The following is a 19,000-nucleotide window of genomic DNA, read 5'->3' on the forward strand; positions in this document are numbered from 1 at the left end:
TAGATACTTGGGAGCCCGTATCCCATAATGCTCGTGTTCTATGCCCCTGTATGTAGCACTCAGCTATACACTGTTTCCCTACCAGAGTGACAAGGCGGGAATGACTATCCTCTTTTCTAGGGCTGCTGGCATGCACTGGTGGACCATGATACTGTCCACACGATTTCCTGTGTTTAGGCCAATGTTCAGCTTGACAGATTTTTGAACAATAGGTAGCTTTCTTACAAGATGTACATCGGCTGAGCTTCTGATTTCTCCCCTGAACACCACAGTGGAAACAATATGGTTGGGACATTCTTCTCCTATTGGTTACTCCCTGTCCCGTGGAAGTAACCATCTCCCATTTAAAGGATCATCTTTGTTTAGTCTTGTACCTCTCGCTTTGCATCCTGCAAGGAAGTGCTCACTACTTCCACATCGGTAACAATGGCTGCAATATTCATTTCCATTTTGCTGACACCAAATACACTTTCTCAGGGGGGCATATGCTGAAGGGTAGTGGCGTGAGGTCTAAACTTTTGTTGATAGGGGGTAGCGGACATCTGTCTCGGTTCTTGGGGAAACACACAACTTTCTGGAGAATACTGTAACTGTTGAGGGGGTATACACTCCTTTGCTGCAGGTGGTGTCTGATACTGTGTCTGTACAGTGGTAGGTTGTTGAATCGATTCTCTGATTTGTGCAACTTCCGCACCCAGGTTTTTTAATAAAGCTAGGTCAGAACGCATTTCTTTCAGTTCATTCAGTACCTCAGATTGAGTGTTACTAGTTTGGCACAGGTGAGTGCTTTTACCTTTTGTAGCTGTAGATGTCTCTGAATGGACTGAGTGCACTGTGGCTGGTCGTTGTGGGGTGAGTAGCTTCTTTTTATTCTGTCTCTCTGCTTCATTTGCACAGGAAGTGTTGAGTTTCTCCAGAAGCAGTTCATCACTTGTTGTTGTTTGCTGCAGGAATGGTTGAAGGTCACTTCTGATGTTGTCATTTTGCAAACCTGTTAAGACAGTATGAAGAAACATACTCTGTACCAGTACAGGATCATATCTTAGACCAGATTCTGCCTCCTGGGAAGCAAACAGGATTTTTTGTCTTAAATCAAAGGCACGGATCAAGAAAGTCTGTGGGTCTTCTTTACTACTTTGTACCTCTGATGTCAGTTGCTTGTACAATTCTGTTGCACCCTTCTCTTGGTAATGAGATCTGAGAATTCTCCTCAAAGTGGGCAAAGTAAGGTTGGTCTTACCCTCCAGGTAGCTGCGCAGCTGCAAATCTGGTGCTATTGCCCTAATCACTGCATCAACAATTTCTATTTCAGGAAACCCCTTGCTGATTCCCTGCTCAATTTGGTGAGCTAAGCTAGAAAAAGTCAGTTTGTCCTTTTGGCCTGGCTGACCTATCTGACCTGATATTTTAAATTCTCTACCCCACTGCAAAGGAACATGATGCTGAAAAATCTGCTGAGCGGGAACATGGCCTTCATTCAAACAGTTATCTCCTCCCCTCACTGACTTTTTTGCTTCACTGATCTGATTTGTCTGCTCCTGCAGTGATAACGTTAATTTCAATTGTAGTGCTTCTATCTCTTTTTTCAACTGTTCAGCTTCTGAGAGAGGAACTACCTGTCCCTGTACCACATCTGCCTGTGTCTCCTCTGAAGCTGCCTGCTTTTGTGTACTATCCCTATAAGATTGTTGCAGCTCTTTCACTTTATCCTGTAGCATGAGTAACTCAGACATGCCCTGATCCTCAAGTTCACATAACTCTTCCCTCTCCAGATAACTCATAATATGCACGATTATAAATGACTGACTTGTATCTGCTACATTTTTAGATGGACCAGCAATAGATAAAAAGTCACATATTTCCAGCAAAGCATCTTTGGATAATGCATACAAGGCACCGCCCACTTGTACTTTCAAATCCTCAACACCCGATGATTCCATCGCGATTCCTTGCCCTGGGACAAATTTAGTCTGATGTTCAACCTTTTCCTGTAGGATAGACAGCACAGCTCTCCTGGCACTATTCGTTAACCTCAGATCACATGCAAGTCTCTCCTTCCACAGCTGTCGAACTGTCACGACCTCTCTGTCCTCTCTGGCAATCAGTGTGTTCGAAGTTGAATGATGATTAGGGACGTCTGTCTGGGCAGCTAATCCTCATCACATTCATCTCGGTGGGACCTCCAAAATGTTACACCCTGAAAAAGGGAATTATAAAGAAGAACTCCATGAGCATGCTTCCTCTGCCTGCATCATGTCTGATGAGAATGTTTATTCAAATAAAATCTTATATAGCATAGAAAAAGGTTTTCAATAAGAACTTTTCCACAATAACATCCAGTTCTCGTCCATTTAACAGTCATATAAAAGTGCAAATACAAAAGCAATTCTTGCTGATAAAGATGCATTAACTTTGCTGGCTGATCTTCATAACTGCATAGATTCCCTGTGACACGAGGTTCCAGCATGGCTGACTGCAGGGAGTCACTAAACACACATGTGGCTGCACACTAGCTCTAATGCATTTACAATAAACACATTATTCCTACAGATCTGTGAGTTATAAGGCTTCATGTGAACACACACATTACATACTGGCTGTGAGGCCTGATCTGCTCTTCTTCTGCAAATCACTAACATGGCTGAGTGCTGGTAGCTTAATATATAGCACATATAGTACTGAAATGACTGAATTAGCTAGCTTTCTAATATACAGTATAACTCCCTGATAGATAACACCTATACACTAAAATGGCTGAATGGCTAGCTGCCTGATATATAACACATACAGCACTGCTCAGTTTAACCACAGCAAATATCTGCTTCACATACATTCAACATGTTCATAAGTTGTTCATATAACATACAATAGCTGTCTAGCAATCACTGAATTCACTTTGATCTCAAAGTATGGATAAAATACCTGAAAAAGGGAATTATAAAGAAGAACTCCATGAGCATGCTTCCTCTGCCTGCATCATGTCTGATAAGAATGAGGCAGCAGGCCACGAGCCTCCCCTTAGGTACTTTCCCCAGGTCAACAAGTTGCTAAACATAAACAGACTCAGGCAATAGATAGCCCAAATCCTGATCCTGTATTTCAGCCTGTTATCTCCACAGATATTTCAAAGAATAGGATTATTTTCAAATAGCTTATTGGGAAGTTACTGCTTTACAGATTTTTCTACACAAAAATCAGTCTATTACACGTGTAGCAGTGGCATACTGGCACCCTTTGGCTTGAATGTTTTGGGTCATAGGAGAAAGGTGATTAAAGGAAGCAAAAGGGCAACTATCTCTGCTCCAGGTGAGACTCGAACTCACAACCTCGGCATTGCTCAACAGATACTGTCTTATAAGTACCGCGCGCTAACCGATTGCGCCACTGGAGCTCCGTTGCTGCTGTTGGGGAGGTGCCTTTATCACCAGGACACTTGGCCTGTGATGCGTAACTCGTTAAAATGAAGCACATGTCATAAATCATTATAAGACCAAGTCAATTGTTTGTTAAGAAGAAAACCGGTAGAAGACAGGGAGCGTTTGTCCAAATCAGCAAGCCAAGGTGACTATTAAGATCATCTCCATAGAGGTGAGTGGACTTCAATGGAGGCTTGACACAGACTAGGAGCACACAATCACACTTTTTTTGTGGTGGTGAGAGAATAGGCCATGAGAGCAGGCTTTGAAAGCCATGAATACCTCTGAAAAGGTGTGAGATCATTCTGGTCTGCTGCTAAATGTGCATGTTCCTACTGCATATAAGGCGATAATAAGGAAAAGCACACCTATCTCAAGTCATGTTTTATCCCCAGCAGGTGCCACTCCTCCAGAGTCGCAATGCAGTCGGCTGAGTTGGGCAGACTACACATGCAGGCATGATGCAGGGAATCCCTGGGGTATTTACTGGGCAAGGCGTATCTTACACACAGCACCCAAAATGACAGATTGAATTTATTATTATAGAAGATATAAATATATATGACAGCAGAGCCGGCCAATTGAGATGTTCACAATTGCGCGTTGCATCTAGCTTTGAAGTGGGTCCGTGAAAATCAGCAGGAAGTGCATTTTGAAGGTGGATTTGCTATGATTTTCCATAGTGTGGTGACATGATAGTGACTTTACATTTCTTTGACCTTTTGTAACGAGATGTGGGATACCCATTGAAAGCATTGTCGAATTTCAAGTGGACCTGAACTCAGAACGTCCTTTCTGCTCTAAAAGATACGCACCAGCATAACAACCTTTAAACAAGAAACATTTCTTTGTTACAGCTAATAGAAATCCTAAGATAAATCTGCACTGTTTCTACTTCCTGACTGATGGAAGCAGACATATTGTTAACAGCCTGTGCTTTCAAATAAGCTTATCTGCCATTGGCAGTCATGTGACCCAGGGTAATCACCACAACTAGTGATTAGACACAAATGAGGGGGACAGGCTAAAGTCTCTAAATGCATACACAGGGTGCATTTCTCTATGATCTCCTTCTTTCCTGTGCAAGAGTTCTGGTCCACGTTAAAAGCCTTTGGCAGCCATGAGAATCCAAGTCATTTGTATCAGAGTACAATGTGTGTTGGTATGCTACATGTAAGGGCCAAAGAAGGAATGTGCCACCCCAGATGGGACTCGAACCCACAATCCCTGGCTTAGGAGGCCAGTGCCTTATCCATTAGGCCACTGGGGCATGCTGTAGAAGTGCAGCAAGTAGGCTTTTGCTCCACAGAGACTGCACAATGCCTCTTGCAGCAAATGAGTTGCAAATGGACGTACTTCTTTTCCTTGTGTTGTGCCATGGATTTTGCAGGTGATATAGCTCTTGCCAGCTTCCTCCACTGCTCTTCAACAAGCAAAAGCATTGGTCTCATTCTTTTTGGTCCTCACTCAAAACAAGCTTCCCTTGTTGGGCAATGACAGCTCCTGCGTGTAGCAGTGGCATACTGGCACCCTTTGGCTTGAATGTTTTGGGTCATAGGAGAAAGGTGATTAAAGGAAGCAAAAGGGCAACTATCTCTGCTCCAGGTGAGGCTCGAACTCACAACCTCGGCATTGCTCAACAGATACTGTCTTATAAGTACCGCGCGCTAACCGATTGCGCCACTGGAGCTCCGTTGCTGCTGTTGGGGAGGTGCCTTTATCACCAGGACACTTGGCCTGTGATGCGTAACTCGTTAAAATGAAGCACATGTCATAAATCATTATAAGACCAAGTCAATTGTTTGTTAAGAAGAAAACCGGTAGAAGACAGGGAGCGTTTGTCCAAATCAGCAAGCCAAGGTGACTATTAAGATCATCTCCATAGAGGTGAGTGGACTTCAATGGAGGCTTGACACAGACTAGGAGCACACAATCACACTTTTTTTGTGGTGGTGAGAGAATAGGCCATGAGAGCAGGCTTTGAAAGCCATGAATACCTCTGAAAAGGTGTGAGATCATTCTGGTCTGCTGCTAAATGTGCATGTTCCTACTGCATATAAGGCGATAATAAGGAAAAGCACACCTATCTCAAGTCATGTTTTATCCCCAGCAGGTGCCACTCCTCCAGAGTCGCAATGCAGTCGGCTGAGTTGGGCAGACTACACATGCAGGCATGATGCAGGGAATCCCTGGGGTATTTACTGGGCAAGGCGTATCTTACACACAGCACCCAAAATGACAGATTGAATTTATTATTATAGAAGATATAAATATATATGACAGCAGAGCCGGCCAATTGAGATGTTCACAATTGCGCGTTGCATCTAGCTTTGAAGTGGGTCCGTGAAAATCAGCAGGAAGTGCATTTTGAAGGTGGATTTGCTATGATTTTCCATAGTGTGGTGACATGATAGTGACTTTACATTTCTTTGACCTTTTGTAACGAGATGTGGGATACCCATTGAAAGCCTTGTCGAATTTCAAGTGGACCTGAACTCAGAACGTCCTTTCTGCTCTAAAAGATACGCAACAGCATAACAACCTTTAAACAAGAAACATTTCTTTGTTACAGCTAATAGAAATCCTAAGATAAATCTGCACTGTTTCTACTTCCTGACTGATGGAAGCAGACATATTGTTAACAGCCTGTGCTTTCAAATGAGCTTATCTGCCATTGGCAGTCATGTGACCCAGGGTGATCACCACAACTAGTGATTAGACACAAATGAGGGGGACAGGCTAAAGTCTCTAAATACATACACAGGGTGCATTTCTCTATGTTTTCCTTCTTTCCTGTGCAAGAGTTCTGGTCCACTTTAAAATCCTTTGGCAGCCATGAGAATCCAAGTCATTTGTATCAGAGTACAATGTGTGTTGGTATGCTACATGTAAGGGCCAAAGAAGGAATGTGCCACCCCAGATGGGACTCGAACCCACAATCCCTGGCTTAGGAGGCCAGTGCCTTATCCATTAGGCCACTGGGGCATGCTGTAGAAGTGCAGCAAGTAGGCTTTTGCTTCACAGAGACTGCACAATGCCTCTTGCAGCAAATGAGTTGCAAATGGACGTACTTCTTTTCCTTGTGTTGTGCCATGGATTTTGCAGGTGATATAGCTCTTGCCAGCTTCCTCCACTGCTCTTCAACAAGCAAAAGCATTGGTCTCATTCTTTTTGGTCCTCACTCAAAACAAGCTTCCCTTGTTGGGCAATGACAGCTCCTGCGTGTAGCAGTGGCATACTGGCACCCTTTGGCTTGAATGTTTTGGGTCATAGGAGAAAGGTGATTAAAGGAAGCAAAAGGGCAACTATCTCTGCTCCAGGTGAGGCTCGAACTCACAACCTCGGCATTGCTCAACAGATACTGTCTTATAAGTACCACGCGCTAACCGATTGCGCCACTGGAGCTCCGTTGCTGCTGTTGGGGAGGTGCCTTTATCACCAGGACACTTGGCCTGTGATGCGTAACTCGTTAAAATGAAGCACATGTCATAAATCATTATAAGACCAAGTCAATTGTTTGTTAAGAAGAAAACCGGTAGAAGACAGGGATCGTTTGTCCAAATCAGCAAGCCAAGGTGACTATTAAGATCATCTCCATAGAGGTGAGTGGACTTCAATGGAGGCTTGACACAGACTAGGAGCACACAATCACACTTTTTTTGTGGTGGTGAGAGAATAGGCCATGAGAGCAGGCTTTGAAAGCCATGAATACCTCTGAAAAGGTGTGAGATCATTCTGGTCTGCTGCTAAATGTGCATGTTCCTACTGCATATAAGGCGATAATAAGGAAAAGCACACCTATCTCAAGTCATGTTTTATCCCCAGCAGGTGCCACTCCTCCAGAGTCGCAATGCAGTCGGCTGTGTTGGGCAGACTACACATGCAGGCATGATGCAGGGAATCCCTGGGGTATTTACTGGGCAAGGCGTATCTTACACACAGCACCCAAAATGACAGATTGAATTTATTATTATAGAAGATATAAATATATATGACAGCAGAGCCGGCCAATTGAGATGTTCACAATTGCGCGTTGCATCTAGCTTTGAAGTGGGTCCGTGAAAATCAGCAGGAAGTGCATTTTGAAGGTGGAATTGCTATGATTTTTCATAGTGTGGTGACATGATAGTGACTTTACATTTCTTTGACCTTTTGTAACGAGATGTGGGATACCCTTTGAAAGCCTTGTCGAATTTCAAGTGGACCTGAACTCAGAACGTCCTTTCTGCTCTAAAAGATACGCAACAGCATAATAACCTTTAAACAAGAAAAATTTCTTTGTTACAGCTAATAGAAATCCTAAGATAAATCTGCACTGTTTCTACTTCCTGACTGATGGAAGCAGACATATTGTTAACAGCCTGTGCTTTCAAATGAGCTTATCTGCCATTGGCAGTCATGTGACCCAGGGTGATCACCACAACTAGTGATTAGACACAAATAAGGGGGACAGGCTAAAGCCTCTAAATACATATACAGGGTGCATTTCTCTATTTTCTCCTTCTTTCCTGTGCAAGAGTTCTGGTCCACTTTAAAAGCCTTTGGCAGCCATGAGAATCCAAGTCATTTGTATCAGAGTACAATGTGTGTTGGTATGCTACATGTAAGGGCCAAAGAAGGAATGTGCCACCCCAGATGGGACTCGAACCCACAATCCCTGGCTTAGGAGGCCAGTGCCTTATCCATTAGGCCACTGGGGCATGCTGTAGAAGTGCAGCAAGTAGGCTTTTGCTCCACAGAGACTGCACAATGCCTCTTGCAGCAAATGAGTTGCAAATGGACGTACTTCTTTTCCTTGTGTTGTGCCATGGATTTTGCAGGTGATATAGCTCTTGCCAGCTTCCTCCACTGCTCTTCAACAAGCAAAAGCATTGGTCTCATTCTTTTTGGTCCTCACTCAAAACAAGCTTCCCTTGTTGGGCAATGACAGCTCCTGCGTGTAGCAGTGGCATACTGGCACCCTTTGGCTTGAATGTTTTGGGTCATAGGAGAAAGGTGATTAAAGGAAGCAAAAGGGCAACTATCTCTGCTCCAGGTGAGACTCGAACTCACAACCTCGGCATTGCTCAACAGATACTGTCTTATAAGTACCGCGCGCTAACCGATTGCGCCACTGGAGCTCCGTTGCTGCTGTTGGGGAGGTGCCTTTATCACCAGGACACTTGGCCTGTGATGCGTAACTCGTTAAAATGAAGCACATGTCATAAATCATTATAAGACCAAGTCAATTGTTTGTTAAGAAGAAAACCGGTAGAAGACAGGGAGCGTTTGTCCAAATCAGCAAGCCAAGGTGACTATTAAGATCATCTCCATAGAGGTGAGTGGACTTCAATGGAGGCTTGACACAGACTAGGAGCACACAATCACACTTTTTTTGTGGTGGTGAGAGAATAGGCCATGAGAGCAGGCTTTGAAAGCCATGAATACCTCTGAAAAGGTGTGAGATCATTCTGGTCTGCTGCTAAATGTGCATGTTCCTACTGCATATAAGGCGATAATAAGGAAAAGCACACCTATCTCAAGTCATGTTTTATCCCCAGCAGGTGCCACTCCTCCAGAGTCGCAATGCAGTCGGCTGAGTTGGGCAGACTACACATGCAGGCATGATGCAGGGAATCCCTGGGGTATTTACTGGGCAAGGCGTATCTTACACACAGCACCCAAAATGACAGATTGAATTTATTATTATAGAAGATATAAATATATATGACAGCAGAGCCGGCCAATTGAGATGTTCACAATTGCGCGTTGCATCTAGCTTTGAAGTGGGTCCGTGAAAATCAGCAGGAAGTGCATTTTGAAGGTGGATTTGCTATGATTTTCCATAGTGTGGTGACATGATAGTGACTTTACATTTCTTTGACCTTTTGTAACGAGATGTGGGATACCCATTGAAAGCCTTGTCGAATTTCAAGTGGACCTGAACTCAGAACGTCCTTTCTGCTCTAAAAGATACGCAACAGCATAACAACCTTTAAACAAGAAACATTTCTTTGTTACAGCTAATAGAAATCCTAAGATAAATCTGCACTGTTTCTACTTCCTGACTGATGGAAGCAGACATATTGTTAACAGGCTGTGCTTTCAAATGAGCTTATCTGCCATTGGCAGTCATGTGACCCAGGGTGATCACCACAACTAGTGATTAGACACAAATGAGGGGGACAGGCTAAAGTCTCTAAATACATACACAGGGTGCATTTCTCTATGTTCTCCTTCTTTCCTGTGCAAGAGTTCTGGTCCACTTTAAAAGCCTTTGGCAGCCATGAGAATCCAAGTCATTTGTATCAGAGTACAATGTGTGTTGGTATGCTACATGTAAGGGCCAAAGAAGGAACGTGCCACCCCAGATGGGACTCGAACCCACAATCCCTGGCTTAGGAGGCCTGTGCCTTATCCATTAGGGCACTGGGGCATGCTGTAGAAGTGCAGCAAGTAGGCTTTTGCTCCACAGAGACTGCACAATGCCTCTTGCAGCAAATGAGTTGCAAATGGACGTACTTCTTCTCCTTGTGTTGTGCCATGGATTTTGCAGGTGATATAGCTCTTGCCAGCTTCCTCCACTGCTCTTCAACAAGCAAAAGCATTGGTCTCATTCTTTTTGGTCCTCACTCAAAACAAGCTTCCCTTGTTGGGCAATGACAGCTCCTGCGTGTAGCAGTGGCATACTGGCACCCTTTGGCTTGAATGTTTTGGGTCATAGGAGAAAGGTCATTAAAGGAAGCAAAAGGGCAACTATCTCTGCTCCAGGTGAGGCTCGAACTCACAACCTCAGCATTGCTCAACAGATACTGTCTTATAAGTACCGCGCGCTAACCGATTGCGCCACTGGAGCTCTGTTGCTGCTGTTGGGGAGGTGCCTTTATCACCAGGACACTTGGCCTGTGATGCGTAACTCGTTAAAATGAAGCACATGTCATAAATCATTATAAGACCAAGTCAATTGTTTGTTAAGAAGAAAACCGGTAGAAGACAGGGAGCGTTTGTCCAAATCAGCAAGCCAAGGTGACTATTAAGATCATCTCCATAGAGGTGAGTGGACTTCAATGGAGGCTTGACACAGACTAGGAGCACACAATCACACTTTTTTTGTGGTGGTGAGAGAATAGGCCATGAGAGCAGGCTTTGAAAGCCATGAATACCTCTGAAAAGGTGTGAGATCATTCTGGTCTGCTGCTAAATGTGCATGTTCCTACTGCATATAAGGCGATAATAAGGAAAAGCACACCTATCTCAAGTCATGTTTTATCCCCAGCAGGTGCCACTCCTCCAGAGTCGCAATGCAGTCGGCTGTGTTGGGCAGACTACACATGCAGGCATGATGCAGGGAATCCCTGGGGTATTTACTGGGCAAGGCGTATCTTACACACAGCACCCAAAATGACAGATTGAATTTATTATTATAGAAGATATAAATATATATGACAGCAGAGCCGGCCAATTGAGATGTTCACAATTGCGCGTTGCATCTAGCTTTGAAGTGGGTCCGTGAAAATCAGCAGGAAGTGCATTTTGAAGGTGGAATTGCTATGATTTTTCATAGTGTGGTGACATGATAGTGACTTTACATTTCTTTGACCTTTTGTAACGAGATGTGGGATACCCTTTGAAAGCCTTGTCGAATTTCAAGTGGACCTGAACTCAGAACGTCCTTTCTGCTCTAAAAGATACGCAACAGCATAATAACCTTTAAACAAGAAAAATTTCTTTGTTACAGCTAATAGAAATCCTAAGATAAATCTGCACTGTTTCTACTTCCTGACTGATGGAAGCAGACATATTGTTAACAGCCTGTGCTTTCAAATGAGCTTATCTGCCATTGGCAGTCATGTGACCCAGGGTGATCACCACAACTAGTGATTAGACACAAATAAGGGGGACAGGCTAAAGCCTCTAAATACATATACAGGGTGCATTTCTCTATTTTCTCCTTCTTTCCTGTGCAAGAGTTCTGGTCCACTTTAAAAGCCTTTGGCAGCCATGAGAATCCAAGTCATTTGTATCAGAGTACAATGTGTGTTGGTATGCTACATGTAAGGGCCAAAGAAGGAATGTGCCACCCCAGATGGGACTCGAACCCACAATCCCTGGCTTAGGAGGCCAGTGCCTTATCCATTAGGCCACTGGGGCATGCTGTAGAAGTGCAGCAAGTAGGCTTTTGCTCCACAGAGACTGCACAATGCCTCTTGCAGCAAATGAGTTGCAAATGGACGTACTTCTTTTCCTTGTGTTGTGCCATGGATTTTGCAGGTGATATAGCTCTTGCCAGCTTCCTCCACTGCTCTTCAACAAGCAAAAGCATTGGTCTCATTCTTTTTGGTCCTCACTCAAAACAAGCTTCCCTTGTTGGGCAATGACAGCTCCTGCGTGTAGCAGTGGCATACTGGCACCCTTTGGCTTGAATGTTTTGGGTCATAGGAGAAAGGTGATTAAAGGAAGCAAAAGGGCAACTATCTCTGCTCCAGGTGAGACTCGAACTCACAACCTCAGCATTGCTCAACAGATACTGTCTTATAAGTACCACGCGCTAACCAATTGCGCCACTGGAGCTCCGTTGCTGCTGTTGGGGAGGTGCCTTTATCACCAGGACACTTGGCCTGTGATGCGTAACTCGTTAAAATGAAGCACATGTCATAAATCATTATAAGACCAAGTCAATTGTTTGTTAAGAAGAAAACCGGTAGAAGACAGGGAGCGTTTGTCCAAATCAGCAAGCCAAGGTGACTATTAAGATCATCTCCATAGAGGTGAGTGGACTTCAATGGAGGCTTGACACAGACTAGGAGCACACAATCACACTTTTTTTGTGGTGGTGAGAGAATAGGCCATGAGAGCAGGCTTTGAAAGCCATGAATACCTCTGAAAAGGTGTGAGATCATTCTGGTCTGCTGCTAAATGTGCATGTTCCTACTGCATATAAGGCGATAATAAGGAAAAGCACACCTATCTCAAGTCATGTTTTATCCCCAGCAGGTGCCACTCCTCCAGAGTCGCAATGCAGTCGGCTGAGTTGGGCAGACTACACATGCAGGCATGATGCAGGGAATCCCTGGGGTATTTACTGGGCAAGGCGTATCTTACACACAGCACCCAAAATGACAGATTGAATTTATTATTATAGAAGATATAAATATATATGACAGCAGAGCCGGCCAATTGAGATGTTCACAATTGCGCGTTGCATCTAGCTTTGAAGTGGGTCCGTGAAAATCAGCAGGAAGTGCATTTTGAAGGTGGATTTGCTATGATTTTCCATAGTGTGGTGACATGATAGTGACTTTACATTTCTTTGACCTTTTGTAACGAGATGTGGGATACCCATTGAAAGCCTTGTCGAATTTCAAGTGGACCTGAACTCAGAACGTCCTTTCTGCTCTAAAAGATACGCAACAGCATAATAACCTTTAAACAAGAAAAATTTCTTTGTTACAGCTAATAGAAATCCTAAGATAAATCTGCACTGTTTCTACTTCCTGACTGATGGAAGCAGACATATTGTTAACAGCCTGTGCTTTCAAATGAGCTTATCTGCCATTGGCAGTCATGTGACCCAGGGTGATCACCACAACTAGTGATTAGACACAAATAAGGGGGACAGGCTAAAGCCTCTAAATACATATACAGGGTGCATTTCTCTATGTTCTCCTTCTTTCCTGTGCAAGAGTTCTGGTCCACTTTAAAAGCCTTTGGCAGCCATGAGAATCCAAGTCATTTGTATCAGAGTACAATGTGTGTTGGTATGCTACATGTAAGGGCCAAAGAAGGAATGTGCCACCCCAGATGGGACTCGAACCCACAATCCCTGGCTTAGGAGGCCAGTGTCTTATCCATTAGGCCACTGGGGCATGCTGTAGAAGTGCAGCAAGTAGGCTTTTGCTCCACAGAGACTGCACAATGCCTCTTGCAGCAAATGAGTTGCAAATGGACGTACTTCTTTTCCTTGTGTTGTGCCATGGATTTTGCAGGTGATATAGCTCTTGCCAGCTTCCTCCACTGCTCTTCAACAAGCAAAAGCATTGGTCTCATTCTTTTTGGTCCTCACTCAAAACAAGCTTCCCTTGTTGGGCAATGACAGCTCCTGCGTGTAGCAGTGGCATACTGGCACCCTTTGGCTGGAATGTTTTGGGTCATAGGAGAAAGGTGATTAAAGGAAGCAAAAAAGCAACTATCTCTGCTCCAGGTGAGGCTCGAACTCACAACCTCAGCATTGCTCAACAGATACTGTCTTATAAGTACCGCGCGCTAACCGATTGCGCCACTGGAGCTCCGTTGCTGCTGTTGGGGAGGTGCCTTTATCACCAGGACACTTGGCCTGTGATGCGTAACTTGTTAAAATGAAGCACATGTCATAAATCATTATAAGACCAAGTCAATTGTTTGTTAAGAAGAAAACCGGTAGAAGACAGGGAGCGTTTGTCCAAATCAGCAAGCCAAGGTGACTATTAAGATCATCTCCATAGAGGTGAGTGGACTTCAATGGAGGCTTGACACAGACTAGGAGCACACAATCACACTTTTTTTGTGGTGGTGAGAGAATAGGCCATGAGAGCAGGCTTTGAAAGCCATGAATACCTCTGAAAAGGTGTGAGATCATTCTGGTCTGCTGCTAAATGTGCATGTTCCTACTGCATATAAGGCGATAATAAGGAAAAGCACACCTATCTCAAGTCATGTTTTATCCCCAGCAGGTGCCACTCCTCCAGAGTCGCAATGCAGTCGGCTGAGTTGGGCAGACTACACATGCAGGCATGATGCAGGGAATCCCTGGGGTATTTACTGGGCAAGGCGTATCTTACACACAGCACCCAAAATGACAGATTGAATTTATTATTATAGAAGATATAAATATATATGACAGCAGAGCCGGCCAATTGAGATGTTCACAATTGCGCGTTGCATCTAGCTTTGAAGTGGGTCCGTGAAAATCAGCAGGAAGTGCATTTTGAAGGTGGATTTGCTATGATTTTCCATAGTGTGGTGACATGATAGTGACTTTACATTTCTTTGACCTTTTGTAACGAGATGTGGGATACCCATTGAAAGCCTTGTCGAATTTCAAGTGGACCTGAACTCAGAACGTCCTTTCTGCTCTAAAAGATACGCAACAGCATAACAACCTTTAAACAAGAAACATTTCTTTGTTACAGCTAATAGAAATCCTAAGATAAATCTGCACTGTTTCTACTTCCTGACTGATGGAAGCAGACATATTGTTAACAGGCTGTGCTTTCAAATGAGCTTATCTGCCATTGGCAGTCATGTGACCCAGGGTGATCACCACAACTAGTGATTAGACACAAATGAGGGGGACAGGCTAAAGTCTCTAAATACATACACAGGGTGCATTTCTCTATGTTCTCCTTCTTTCCTGTGCAAGAGTTCTGGTCCACTTTAAAAGCCTTTGGCAGCCATGAGAATCCAAGTCATTTGTATCAGAGTACAATGTGTGTTGGTATGCTACATGTAAGGGCCAAAGAAGGAACGTGCCACCCCAGATGGGACTCGAACCCACAATCCCTGGCTTAGGAGGCCTGTGCCTTATCCATTAGGGCACTGGGGCATGCTGTAGAAGTGCAGCAAGTAGGCTTTTGCTCCACAGAGACTGCACAATGCCTCTTGCAGCAAATGAGTTGCAAATGGACGTACTTCTTCTCCTTGTGTTGTGCCATGGATTTTGCAGGTGATATAGCTCTTGCCAGCTTCCTCCACTGCTCTTCAACAAGCAAAAGCATTGGTCTCATTCTTTTTGGTCCTCACTCAAAACAAGCTTCCCTTGTTGGGCAATGACAGCTCCTGCGTGTAGCAGTGGCATACTGGCACCCTTTGGCTTGAATGTTTTGGGTCATAGGAGAAAGGTCATTAAAGGAAGCAAAAGGGCAACTATCTCTGCTCCAGGTGAGGCTCGAACTCACAACCTCAGCATTGCTCAACAGATACTGTCTTATAAGTACCGCGCGCTAACCGATTGCGCCACTGGAGCTCCGTTGCTGCTGTTGGGGAGGTGCCTTTATCACCAGGACACTTGGCCTGTGATGCGTAACTCGTTAAAATGAAGCACATGTCATAAATCATTATAAGACCAAGTCAATTGTTTGTTAAGAAGAAAACCGGTAGAAGACAGGGAGCGTTTGTCCAAATCAGCAAGCCAAGGTGACTATTAAGATCATCTCCATAGAGGTGAGTGGACTTCAATGGAGGCTTGACACAGACTAGGAGCACACAATCACACTTTTTTTGTGGTGGTGAGAGAATAGGCCATGAGAGCAGGCTTTGAAAGCCATGAATACCTCTGAAAAGGTGTGAGATCATTCTGGTCTGCTGCTAAATGTGCATGTTCCTACTGCATATAAGGCGATAATAAGGAAAAGCACACCTATCTCAAGTCATGTTTTATCCCCAGCAGGTGCCACTCCTCCAGAGTCGCAATGCAGTCGGCTGTGTTGGGCAGACTACACATGCAGGCATGATGCAGGGAATCCCTGGGGTATTTACTGGGCAAGGCGTATCTTACACACAGCACCCAAAATGACAGATTGAATTTATTATTATAGAAGATATAAATATATATGACAGCAGAGCCGGCCAATTGAGATGTTCACAATTGCGCGTTGCATCTAGCTTTGAAGTGGGTCCGTGAAAATCAGCAGGAAGTGCATTTTGAAGGTGGAATTGCTATGATTTTTCATAGTGTGGTGACATGATAGTGACTTTACATTTCTTTGACCTTTTGTAACGAGATGTGGGATACCCATTGAAAGCCTTGTCGAATTTCAAGTGGACCTGAACTCAGAACGTCCTTTCTGCTCTAAAAGATACGCAACAGCATAATAACCTTTAAACAAGAAAAATTTCTTTGTTACAGCTAATAGAAATCCTAAGATAAATCTGCACTGTTTCTACTTCCTGACTGATGGAAGCAGACATATTGTTAACAGCCTGTGCTTTCAAATGAGCTTATCTGCCATTGGCAGTCATGTGACCCAGGGTGATCACCACAACTAGTGATTAGACACAAATAAGGGGGACAGGCTAAAGCCTCTAAATACATATACAGGGTGCATTTCTCTATTTTCTCCTTCTTTCCTGTGCAAGAGTTCTGGTCCACTTTAAAAGCCTTTGGCAGCCATGAGAATCCAAGTTATTTGTATCAGAGTACAATGTGTGTTGGTATGCTACATGTAAGGGCCAAAGAAGGAATGTGCCACCCCAGATGGGACTCGAACCCACAATCCCTGGCTTAGGAGGCCAGTGCCTTATCCATTAGGCCACTGGGGCATGCTGTAGAAGTGCAGCAAGTAGGCTTTTGCTCCACAGAGACTGCACAATGCCTCTTGCAGCAAATGAGTTGCAAATGGACGTACTTCTTTTCCTTGTGTTGTGCCATGGATTTTGCAGGTGATATAGCTCTTGCCAGCTTCCTCCACTGCTCTTCAACAAGCAAAACATTGGTCTCATTCTTTTTGGTCCTCACTCAAAACAAGCTTCCCTTGTTGGGCAATGACAGCTCCTGCGTGTAGCAGTGGCATACTGGCACCCTTTGGCTTGAATGTTTTGGGTCATAGGAGAAAGGTCATTAAAGGAAGCAAAAGGGCAACTATCTCTGCTCCAGGTGAGGCTCGAACTCACAACCTCAGCATTGCTCAACAGATACTGTCTTATAAGTAGCGCACGCTAACCGATTGCGCCACTGGAGCTCCGTTGCTGCTGTTGGGGAGGTGCCTTTATCACCAGGACACTTGGCCTGTGATGCGTAACTCGTTAAAATGAAGCACATGTCATAAATCATTATAAGACCAAGTCAATTGTTTGTTAAGAAGAAAACCGGTAGAAGACAGGGAGCGTTTGTCCAAATCAGCAAGCCAAGGTGACTATTAAGATCATCTCCATAGAGGTGAGTGGACTTCAATGGAGGCTTGACACAGACTAGGAGCACACAATCACACTTTTTTTGTGGTGGTGAGAGAATAGGCCATGAGAGCAGGCTTTGAAAGCCATGAATACCTCTGAAAAGGTGTGAGATCATTCTGGTCTGCTGCTAAATGTGCATGTTCCTACTGCATATAAGGCGATAATAAGGAAAAGCACACCTATCTCAAGTCATGTTTTATCCCCAGCAGGTGCCACTCCTCCAGAGTCGCAATGCAGTCGGCTGAGTTGGGCAGACTACACATGCAGGCATGATGTAGGGAATCCCTGGGGTATTTACTGGGCAAGGCGTATCTTACACACAGCACCCAAAATGACAGATTGAATTTATTATTATAGAAGATATAAATATATATGACAGCAGAGCCGGCCAATTGAGATGTTCACAATTGCGCGTTGCATCTAGCTTTGAAGTGGGTCCGTGAAAATCAGCAGGAAGTGCATTTTGAAGGTGGATTTGCTATGATTTTCCATAGTGTGGTGACATGATAGTGACTTTACATTTCTTTGACCTTTTGTAACGAGATGTGGGATACCCATTGAAAGCCTTGTCGAATTTCAAGTGGACCTGAACTCAGAACGTCCTTTCTGCTCTAAAAGATACGCAACAGCATAACAACCTTTAAACAAGAAACATTTCTTTGTTACAGCTAATAGAAATCCTAAGATAAATCTGCACTGATGGAAGCAGACATATTGTTAACAGGCTGTGCTTTCAAATGAGCTTATCTGCCATTGGCAGTCATGTGACCCAGGGTGATCACCACAACTAGTGATTAGACACAAATGAGGGGGACAGGCTAAAGTCTCTAAATACATACACAGGGTGCATTTCTCTATGTTCTCCTTCTTTCCTGTGCAAGAGTTTTGGTCCACTTTAAAAGCCTTTGGCAGCCATGAGAATCCAAGTCATTTGTATCAGAGTACAATGTGTGTTGGTATGCTACATGTAAGGGCCAAAGAAGGAATGTGCCACCCCAGATGGGACTCGAACCCACAATCCCTGGCTTAGGAGGCCAGTGCCTTATCCATTAGGCCACTGGGGCATGCTGTAGAAGTGCAGCAAGTAGGCTTTTGCTCCACAGAGACTGCACAATGCCTCTTGCAGCAAATGATTTGCAAATGGACGTACTTCTTTTCCTTGTGTTGTGCCATGGATTTTGCAGGTGATATAGCTCTTGCCAGCTTCCTCCACTGCTCTTCAACAAGCAAAAGCATTGGTCTCATTCTTTTTGGTCCTCACTCAAAACAAGCTTCCCTTGTTGGGCAATGACAGCTCCTGCGTGTAGCAGTGGCATACTGGCACCCTTTGGCTTGAATGTTTTGGGTCATAGGAGAAAGGTGATTAAAGGAAGCAAAAGGGCAACTATCTCTGCTCCAGGTGAGGCTCGAACTCACAACCTCGGCATTGCTCAACAGATACTGTCTTATAAGTACCGCGCGCTAACCGATTGCGCCACTGGAGCTCCGTTGCTGCTGTTGGGGAGGTGCCTTTATCACCAGGACACTTGGCCTGTGATGCGTAACTCGTTAAAATGAAGCACATGTCATAAATCATTATAAGACCAAGTCAATTGTTTGTTAAGAAGAAAACCGGTAGAAGACAGGGAGCGTTTGTCCAAATCAGCAAGCCAAGGTGACTATTAAGATCATCTCCA

General features: G+C 44.3%; 17 non-coding genes across 17 annotated transcripts; all 17 read right to left on the reverse strand.

The window, feature by feature from the left end:
* Nucleotides 1-3,298: 3,298 nt before the first annotated feature.
* On the reverse strand, nucleotides 3,299-3,391 carry TRNAI-UAU (transfer RNA isoleucine (anticodon UAU)). Its single transcript is given in 2 exon segments — nucleotides 3,299-3,334; nucleotides 3,354-3,391. It is a non-coding gene; the product is annotated as a tRNA-Ile (tRNA).
* A 1,222-nt stretch (nucleotides 3,392-4,613) lies between these two features.
* On the reverse strand, nucleotides 4,614-4,686 carry TRNAR-CCU (transfer RNA arginine (anticodon CCU)). The gene has a single exon. It is a non-coding gene; the product is annotated as a tRNA-Arg (tRNA).
* Nucleotides 4,687-5,013: 327 nt separating this feature from the next.
* TRNAI-UAU (transfer RNA isoleucine (anticodon UAU)) lies at nucleotides 5,014-5,106 on the reverse strand. Its single transcript is given in 2 exon segments — nucleotides 5,014-5,049; nucleotides 5,069-5,106. It is a non-coding gene; the product is annotated as a tRNA-Ile (tRNA).
* A 1,222-nt stretch (nucleotides 5,107-6,328) lies between these two features.
* On the reverse strand, nucleotides 6,329-6,401 carry TRNAR-CCU (transfer RNA arginine (anticodon CCU)). Its single transcript has one exon. It is a non-coding gene; the product is annotated as a tRNA-Arg (tRNA).
* A 327-nt stretch (nucleotides 6,402-6,728) lies between these two features.
* On the reverse strand, nucleotides 6,729-6,821 carry TRNAI-UAU (transfer RNA isoleucine (anticodon UAU)). Its single transcript is given in 2 exon segments — nucleotides 6,729-6,764; nucleotides 6,784-6,821. It is a non-coding gene; the product is annotated as a tRNA-Ile (tRNA).
* Nucleotides 6,822-8,043: 1,222 nt separating this feature from the next.
* TRNAR-CCU (transfer RNA arginine (anticodon CCU)) lies at nucleotides 8,044-8,116 on the reverse strand. The gene has a single exon. It is a non-coding gene; the product is annotated as a tRNA-Arg (tRNA).
* A 327-nt stretch (nucleotides 8,117-8,443) lies between these two features.
* TRNAI-UAU (transfer RNA isoleucine (anticodon UAU)) lies at nucleotides 8,444-8,536 on the reverse strand. Its single transcript is given in 2 exon segments — nucleotides 8,444-8,479; nucleotides 8,499-8,536. It is a non-coding gene; the product is annotated as a tRNA-Ile (tRNA).
* A 1,622-nt stretch (nucleotides 8,537-10,158) lies between these two features.
* TRNAI-UAU (transfer RNA isoleucine (anticodon UAU)) lies at nucleotides 10,159-10,251 on the reverse strand. The gene is given in 2 exon segments: nucleotides 10,159-10,194; nucleotides 10,214-10,251. It is a non-coding gene; the product is annotated as a tRNA-Ile (tRNA).
* A 1,222-nt stretch (nucleotides 10,252-11,473) lies between these two features.
* On the reverse strand, nucleotides 11,474-11,546 carry TRNAR-CCU (transfer RNA arginine (anticodon CCU)). The gene has a single exon. It is a non-coding gene; the product is annotated as a tRNA-Arg (tRNA).
* A 327-nt stretch (nucleotides 11,547-11,873) lies between these two features.
* Nucleotides 11,874-11,966, reverse strand: TRNAI-UAU (transfer RNA isoleucine (anticodon UAU)). Its single transcript is given in 2 exon segments — nucleotides 11,874-11,909; nucleotides 11,929-11,966. It is a non-coding gene; the product is annotated as a tRNA-Ile (tRNA).
* Nucleotides 11,967-13,188: 1,222 nt separating this feature from the next.
* Nucleotides 13,189-13,261, reverse strand: TRNAR-CCU (transfer RNA arginine (anticodon CCU)). The gene has a single exon. It is a non-coding gene; the product is annotated as a tRNA-Arg (tRNA).
* A 327-nt stretch (nucleotides 13,262-13,588) lies between these two features.
* TRNAI-UAU (transfer RNA isoleucine (anticodon UAU)) lies at nucleotides 13,589-13,681 on the reverse strand. The gene is given in 2 exon segments: nucleotides 13,589-13,624; nucleotides 13,644-13,681. It is a non-coding gene; the product is annotated as a tRNA-Ile (tRNA).
* Nucleotides 13,682-15,303: 1,622 nt separating this feature from the next.
* On the reverse strand, nucleotides 15,304-15,396 carry TRNAI-UAU (transfer RNA isoleucine (anticodon UAU)). Its single transcript is given in 2 exon segments — nucleotides 15,304-15,339; nucleotides 15,359-15,396. It is a non-coding gene; the product is annotated as a tRNA-Ile (tRNA).
* Nucleotides 15,397-16,618: 1,222 nt separating this feature from the next.
* On the reverse strand, nucleotides 16,619-16,691 carry TRNAR-CCU (transfer RNA arginine (anticodon CCU)). The gene has a single exon. It is a non-coding gene; the product is annotated as a tRNA-Arg (tRNA).
* A 326-nt stretch (nucleotides 16,692-17,017) lies between these two features.
* TRNAI-UAU (transfer RNA isoleucine (anticodon UAU)) lies at nucleotides 17,018-17,110 on the reverse strand. The gene is given in 2 exon segments: nucleotides 17,018-17,053; nucleotides 17,073-17,110. It is a non-coding gene; the product is annotated as a tRNA-Ile (tRNA).
* Nucleotides 17,111-18,315: 1,205 nt separating this feature from the next.
* Nucleotides 18,316-18,388, reverse strand: TRNAR-CCU (transfer RNA arginine (anticodon CCU)). The gene has a single exon. It is a non-coding gene; the product is annotated as a tRNA-Arg (tRNA).
* Nucleotides 18,389-18,715: 327 nt separating this feature from the next.
* TRNAI-UAU (transfer RNA isoleucine (anticodon UAU)) lies at nucleotides 18,716-18,808 on the reverse strand. Its single transcript is given in 2 exon segments — nucleotides 18,716-18,751; nucleotides 18,771-18,808. It is a non-coding gene; the product is annotated as a tRNA-Ile (tRNA).
* Between the last annotated feature and the right edge of the window lie 192 nt (nucleotides 18,809-19,000).

Source organism: Hyperolius riggenbachi, chromosome 3, assembly GCF_040937935.1.
Source record: "Hyperolius riggenbachi isolate aHypRig1 chromosome 3, aHypRig1.pri, whole genome shotgun sequence".
NCBI lineage: Eukaryota > Metazoa > Chordata > Amphibia > Anura > Hyperoliidae > Hyperolius > Hyperolius riggenbachi.